Raw genomic sequence first — 8,422 nt, forward strand, 5'->3', positions numbered from 1 at the left:
GTTCACCCTGGGACTCGAACCCAGTACCCTCGCTTCAAACGCCATCGCGTTATCCACTCGGCCACTAAGTCCTGCTTGTGATTCAAGGCTATATCGAGGCAATACGCACAGTATGCACATATGCCAATTAGAGACTGACCAGTTGCAGTCCTAACACATCGATGGGAAGATTCAAACAAACAATACTAAGTGAATTTAATTCTGGAACTAGTTTAAAAAATTTGTGTAATAAACAATGATTTAAAGATGAAACTTTTACAAATATAATAATCATAATACATTTAAACTCTATTAAGCTTACATTTTCTTCGGATCACCACCCATGTTCACTTATTTTATCTCTTGTGCCGTGCAAGAAAGACTGACTTGCTACACCTATTTCTTGCGCCATTTAGGTTTCCGAACGGGTTTCACCTTTGAATCGTGAACACAGAAAACCTAGCGAGAATTGTTGACCGTGATCTTGACTAACTACAAAATTTACTGTAGAACCGGGAGTCAACCATACCCATTTTGATTTAATTTGATGTAAGGCATAAATAATAGCCAGTTCAGGCCTCAACATGTAAGCTAAAAACGCACTTTTGGACTTCTGAAGATCATCACAAGTGATCTCGGACAATTCCACCAACTAAACTTTTATAACCAGCTGTCACAACTTGCGAACTGACCACGGGTTTATTGTATTTCCAAGCGCCTTCCAGAGTATGGTCTATATATAGGCCGATATAAGTCTTTACAATTAGGACTGAAGGTTGAAGCAGCGAACTGTGGAGTTGACTGATTTGACATCAGTTCCCAGAGTAGAAACTATGATAACGAACAAAAAGTCCAAATGTCGCGTTTGTGGCCGGTGACACAAAGGGTCACCCGTTTCTTCTCGACAATGCACAGGCAAGAACTTTGTCAAATAGTATGGTGAGCGGCATTTCTTCATATATCGCTTTACTACTGTTCTACATGACTTATTAATGTGAAAACACATAGGATTGTCGGTAACACACAATCACATATGTCCTGAAAAGTGCTATTTGTGTGATCACACTATAGCCTACTTCAAGGGCTGAAAAATGAAGAAAGATATCTAATATTCATCCCTCTAAAGAACCACTAATCAAGTAACTTCATCATGAACTATTAACCCAATATATCAGTAGAAACTAATCCAAGTATAGAAACCATCAAACCGATCATCCTACTACGGATTATAGTTATATCAGAAACTACATCGAGATTACTGAAGTCCTTTGTAATAGCTGTTGCCCCCAAACCAGAAAAATCACTTCAATCAATTGTATGCAAACCAAAGGACGAAACGACAGAAGCACCGAACACAATTTACAAAATGAACTTACAATTGCAGAATATTCTATATCAGACAAAGTGGACTCCCTTATCTGCTACAAGAGATGGTTTAAATATGATGTAAAAACTTCTGAAGCTGTTTTAACTACGGCAATGTATACAAATATATATATATATATATCACCTCCTTTCGATTGAGTTGTTCAACTTTTTAAAAGATTGATAAATATTATGTTCTGTATAAAACAGAATAATATAAATAGGTTTATTTTCTGCTATCATACAGTGCGAGACAGAGGACGGAAGGAAGGAAGGTGCGTATAATAGGAAAGAATTGATTATTGAATACAAGTGAATGAGAGTTGTGAGTGGTCGGAGAGACAGTTCAGCCAGCAAGAATACAACCAGAATAGATTATTTCAGTTAGGGATGTTCTCGCTTTTATGAGGAAAGTAAACCGGATTACAACAGGATTGCTACTGACTTCAACTCTGACCCGTGTCCAATAACATCTCAAGCCAGTGTTGCAGTCTCCAGGACACGAACCATGTAGTCGTGAAGGACCGACGAATACTAGTCACGTACGGCTCTTCTTCGTACTGCGACATCAAGTCACAAACTGACCATCGGCTATTCTCGGCCAGTTTCAACTCCGAGAAATATAATATAGAGTGGAATTCTGTGGGACAACATTTTTTAACACATGTTCAAGCCATCGAAGCCTGCACTCCGATATGGCGATACCGACTGAATCACCATCACTGTGCTCTGAGTACGCGTTGCCGAAATTCCACATAACCAACTTGACGTTGTCAGTAAGTATCAGCGATCCTTAAGAAATAACGATGATCGAATACGGAGACGCGCTTAGTATCCTCAACTCAGAGTCTAGTTTTCAATTAATCGTACTAGCTTCTCCTTTCGTCGCGTTCATACACAAACTAGATAACATCGTTTTGTCTGCATGAACGGGTCAGATCTTCATTCGTTTCTCTTGCTCTCATTATACGATGTTATTTCCACACCAAAGTTTGAAAAGTGTTCTAAAGGTTACAGCTGCATACCACCTTTACTTACATCAATGAGAGCTATATTCACAACGTCATCAGTAATAAATTTGATTGGTAATCGTCAGATTGGCAATCATACCAATAGAACTCCACAAACTTCATTCCAGGAAATCTCACACGTAGAGCTTGGCTCAAAGCCAGTGTGTAATTATTCGTACTCAGTTGATGAATTAATTGTGATAAACGCAAATATATATATATATCACTTCCTTTCGATTGAGTTGTTCAACTTTTTAAAAGATTGATAAATATTATGTTCTGTATAAAACAGAATAATATAAATAGGTTTATTTCCTGCTATCTGGATTGTCTACGTATCCTGTAAACACGTGGGTTTGATTAAAAATATACCGATGTTCTTTCAGCACAAATGAATAACTGATTCAAAACAATTATTTTTGGTTGGAAAAAATTAGTAGCTCTAGTTACGTTGTATGACATAGATAATTCCCTTTTTTTGAATTTCAAATTAAGTAAACATTGGCTAGGATTTTAATAGTAATATAATGATGTATTTATAATATTTCAATGAGAAGAAATTCAAAATGGTGACGTTATGTGACTTAGTGTAATCGAATTTTTTTGGAGTAAATAACTAACCGAATCAAATTAACAAAGTTTGGATAGTATAAAGAAACAAAGCAGAATATTCAGTTCAATCAAAATCAACTGAACGTTTTAGAACAGATCATGAAGATTGTGTACTCATAGAGAACTGGATAATAAAAGCACCAGTGACACTGGCTGCAATCAGGTACTGCAATATATACGGATGATTGGAGAGAGTACAGATGTTTACACAGACTTGGTTATATGCATCGTGTCGTTATCCACAAACGGCATATTGTGAACCAAACAAGTGCAGTGCACAAAAACAATATTGAAGCTCTGTGATCGAGGCTGAAATAGTTCTTGCGACCTTATCGTGGATCCAGAGGCCTACTATTGTGGAGCCAATATAGATGATTCCCTCTACTGTATGTATCACGATTTTAGAATCTCTGAACCTCTTTCTAACCTTGGCAAGTTTATGAACCATGCAAAAGAAGTGTGTCCACTTTAATTCTCTGGTTTTTAATGGTATATTTTCACTCTGTACTAACTGTTCTGTGATTGGCTAATATTTCTCAAGGTCACACAAAACTCGTTTAGAGATCGTCGATAAATTACAGTCTCGCCAAGGGATCAATAATCAATCATGTTCACGTGTCCATCAACTCTTCCTCGTTTAACTGTGGATGCTAGGTGTTGTTTGCACAACGTCTTTGGCGATGCAAAACTTTGAGAGTTCCGCAGACGCATACTGAAGAACATTTCAGATTTCAATACCTCTGGGGATTCAAAACAGCTGAATACCTGACAAATTTTAAATTTAGTTAACGTAAATATTTCAAGCTTGTAGTTCACAAATTTAAATGATCGGTGTCTACGCAATTTGAGGGCGAATTCTTAGAATTCAAGCGGGTCAAAAACCGTTTAGGAGATAATATTCTCTTTCCATCATAAGGCTTTTGACATGTTGCCTTGGCCATCAAAAGTTGGTTTCATGAGTGCCGTAATCTTTACATGTAAGGTACAAACATACAACCATCCCCCGAAACAAGTCAAGCGTCGTAACATCTGTATGTCTGGGTATAGTTTTTATGACATTTTTCTGTCTGAATTTGGTCAATGACCATTCTTATCAAATATACATCTATAGTATATTACAAATTCTTTGGAGAATTAACAAATTTGTTTTTGTAGCTGGAAACCAGCTTAAGATATTTTTGTAACCACAAGGTGCAGGTGACTCATTAGTTTCTGAGCAATGGAACTAACAGCTATAATATCATCCAGATGAACTGCTTTATCTATCAGGTTGGATATCATAATATCCAGTATATTCTGGAGAATCTTGTGCACTTCCTTTTTTCTGAAAGGTAATCGGTTACATTAATAGAGTACACTGTGAGTATTAATAGTTAGAAACCCCATTTAATCTTAGTCAAATTTATCTGTGGCCTCATATGGAGCTTCACATCTTGTCGTTAGCAAACTTTGTCCTCACAATTGTGCAAAATCCCAGTTTGTTCTGTAATAAATTTATACGTTTCTGGGAAAATTTGCTATTTTTATTTTAGTTACATGAATAATAGGCAGGTCCCTAAGACTCCTTCAGTTCGTCACAGTGCATATTTCGCTCACTGGTACATCCGATTGGATAAAATGTCTCGCAGCATTTTTAGGGCTCCTTTGGGCTTTTTAGGAAGAGATCTTCGGGATCTCCTGAACGATTCTGACTTTGATGTTGGCTGTCAGTTGTTTTAAGTTTCATACGCTCTTCACTTGTAAGAAGACTGCCGTTACATTGCCAAACCTTCCTCTTTCATGTGAATCAGAGCCTCCTTCTTTATCGTTGATGCTATCCAGGTACGCAAAACTTTCCACCTCCCCCAGAGCTTCTCCATTAAGTACGACTGGGTTGGTGTTTTTCTGGTGTATCCTAGGACCTCACTTTCTCCCCTCTGTATGTTGAGGCCTACTGATGCAGAAGATTCTACTACGATGGCTGTCTTCACCTTCATTTTCTCATGTGTGTGGGATAGAAGTGCCAGGTCACCTATAAATTCCAAATCGTCTAGCTGCATGCAAGCCGTTCATTGTATCCCCTGGCTCACCTCAGATGTGGAGGTCTTCATAATTCGGTCAACTATCAGAAGAAAGATGAAGGGGTGTGAGTAAGCAGTCTTTTCCGATACCAGTCTCCATATGGAATTCATCTATCAGCTGTCCTTTATGCACGACTTTGCAGTATAGTCCCTCTCATGAATTCCGGATGGTGGTGACGATCTTCTCAATACACCATAGTGTCGAGGAAGGTTCCATAATGCTCTCCTATCCATGCTGTCAAACACTTCCTCATAATCAAGGAAGTTGATATATAGTGACGAGTTTCATCCAAATGATTGTTCAACGATGATCCATAGTGTCTCGATTTGGTATGTGCACAACCAATCCCTACAGAACTCAGCTTGTTGATCTCAAGGCTGGGCGTCTACTGAATCTTTTATCTATTTCAACAACGCTCCTGTGAAAGCCTTTTCTGACACTGATAGTACAGTGATGCCTCTGTTGTTCCCACATTTGCTCAGATCTCCTTTCTTTGGTACCTTGACGAGATATCACTTTTTCTAGTCTGTCGTCACATGTTCTTCCTCTCACATTTTTTGAATAGCACGTGAAGTGGTATGAATTTAAAAAACAGAAGGCCGTATGCCAATTCGTTATGATTTTATGTCCGGCTTTTTATCACGTGAATTACCCACCAATCGAAATACGACTTTTCTAATCTTAACACTGTGCCAAATCAATGACGTTCGACCAGTATGAGTAGTCTAGCGTCCTTATTGGTCCCTTGTCCAGAACACCGATTGCAGCTTCTGCTATGCGAATCATTCATTTCAAGCACACTCGGTTTATATACCAGACAGACAGACCGCAGTACACCATAAAATAGAAAATAATATTTGTACAAGATCAAGCCAAATGTGGCTGTGAACGTGGGATACAATAATCAATAAACTGAATATAATTTAGGAACAGTAAATCGTATAATAATAATAATAATTTATAGGTCAAAATGAAGCTTATAATAAGATGAATATATATACACATATATATATAAAATCTAATCATTCAATAGTTAAACAATAAGAATATATATAGAATAATCGTCCATTAATATGTTCCGGAAGTTACCCGTACTTATTTCTTCACTAGCATATAACATGGAGAGTGTCTGCAGTTGCTTCTTTGTCTGATTTCAGTGCCTCAGCTGGTATATTGTCAGGCCCTGCTGCCTTTGCACTCTTGATTTGTCTGATAGTTATACCGATTTCTCTGACTGTTGGTGGAGTGACATCTAGATGAAGGTATGAGTGTATGTCTTCGATGTCCGATGTGCCTAGTGTGACTGGTCTATTCAAGAGTTCTTTAAAATGCTCTACCCACCTATTCCTCTCCTCTTGAGGCACAGTGATTGGCTTTCCTTCCTTGTTTTTGACTGGTCACTCTGGTTTACTATATTTCCTTGCTAGTTTCTCCGTCGTGTCACATATTTCCTTCTCTTGAGGCTTTTTCCACTGTCACTGCTAACCGACCACCCACAGAAATTATAATCCGGAGAGTGGGTAGTCGGGTGATGAAGATTCTTAATTGAATGACCAGTCAGTGAACAACACATATGCTGGTGAATAAAGTATAAAGAATCAGGTGATTCCAATTTTAATTCTGATTGTTTTCTAACTAAGGTAAATTCTGTGGATTATTCCGAACTTCAGGTAGATATTTCCATTTTTAATTCTGGTGATTTTCCTGTTAATAATAACTCTTAGGCAACTATGAATTAAAAACACAAGGTTCAGAGAAGGGATCTCTTTTCAAAGAATTTATTATCCAAATGTACAATCGTATATATATATATATATATATATATATATATATATATATATATATATGGATTTTTTTGAAGTACTAGTTCCGTGAGGAAATGTGAACAAAGAATAACCAAGATGAAGTAATAGAAAGATTATGATAGTAGATTACGTAATACAAATAATAACAATAGACTTAATAAGTTCGTGAGGAATTATAACGTGAATGTAGTAAGGTGATTAAAATGTTTTGGCTACAATAACTAAAGGTCATAGAGGTTTTTAAAAAATGAAGTAATGCCATCATCAATTATGAATAAAATAATGAGAATATGAGATATAAGTAAAGGGGGAATGCAATAATAATAGTATTAAGGCTAAGGTAGAGATAACTATAGGACGTACTTCTTCTGTACGCATAGCTGGATACGAAGAGATCTGGTCGGATTTGGACGAATCGTTTATACAACCTTAAAATCAAAATGTGGATCATTAAAATGATTACATTTAATGAGATATTCAAGTACAGAACTCTTAACTGCATTCTTCTCATCCTTGTAGAACCACACTTGGATGTATTCCCGTATCCGAGTTGAAAGCGTGAGCTGGCTATGGCCAATATACCTTGCTCCACAAGAGCAGGTGAACTAGTAGATGCACATTCTCATATATTTATATATGTACGATTGTACAGCTTGATGTTAAATTCGTTGAAAAGAGATCCCTTCGCTGAACTTTGTGTTTTCAGTGTTTAAATGGGAATTATTTGTCAATTATGAATTTCATACAGATAAAAAAAAACGAAAGTCAGTGTGTTGAACAGTTGAGATCTGACAGAATTCCGAGAAGCTAAAGCTACATCACAGACACATATATCAACAATCAGCGTGTAGTGGGTGTAGTAAAGAAACTAATGCATGTACTTTCAGTCAAATATGTTTTAATCTGTTATAATAATGCAAGACAATTTTATACTTCGTGCTTCAAATTTCAGTCCTTGTTTGTGCTTTGTTGAAGCGTTTAACTTACTGAGACAAACAGTATTTCGTTAGATTATTCCAAATTCACAGATCCCTATACCACCAACAGCTAAAAGTGTACTTGCCACTACATAACGGGATTTGATTTTAGGTCTGTTGGATCAGTGAAACGTCACTGAGCGATGGAGACACCATACGTCGGGCTGAACAACTCCTTCGGTAGACGACGGATCACTGTTTCTCAGACAGTCTGTCGAACGTCGTCAGTGTATAATTGTCCGGATTTAATAAAAGAAGCTGACAAATGCTATACAACGTTTCCCAGTTGACTTACTTTACAAACAGAATGGTTTGAACTAAATGAACTATCCAGCGACCAGTTTAAATGCCTATTATTCATTTCTGGATCATGCTATCTCGTCGATGCTGACTTTCGTGTGTGGTTTTTACCTCGTATGATACAAGAGAATGAAATTACACTTCAGACTGTTTCAGTATTATTTCAAAAAGTCCCTATAGGTCCAATTCGAAGAAAGAACTGATTTGCTGGATTGTGCTCGTTCTTGTGTTTCAAATACGTGTGAAGATACGACCAGTATTGTAGTTTGACAACTATTAACCAGTAACACCTTCTATATTCGAATCGTCCCCA

At 37.1% G+C, this 8,422-nt stretch overlaps 1 non-coding gene across 1 annotated transcript; it reads right to left on the reverse strand.

Moving 5' to 3' along the window:
• Smp_tRNA_01913_Pseudo_TTG.1.1 lies at positions 1-71 on the reverse strand. Its single transcript has one exon. It is a non-coding gene (tRNA).
• Between the last annotated feature and the right edge of the window lie 8,351 nt (positions 72-8,422).

Source organism: Schistosoma mansoni, chromosome 3 (assembly GCF_000237925.1).
Source record: "Schistosoma mansoni strain Puerto Rico chromosome 3, complete genome".
Taxonomy (NCBI): Eukaryota; Metazoa; Platyhelminthes; class Trematoda; order Strigeidida; family Schistosomatidae; genus Schistosoma; species Schistosoma mansoni.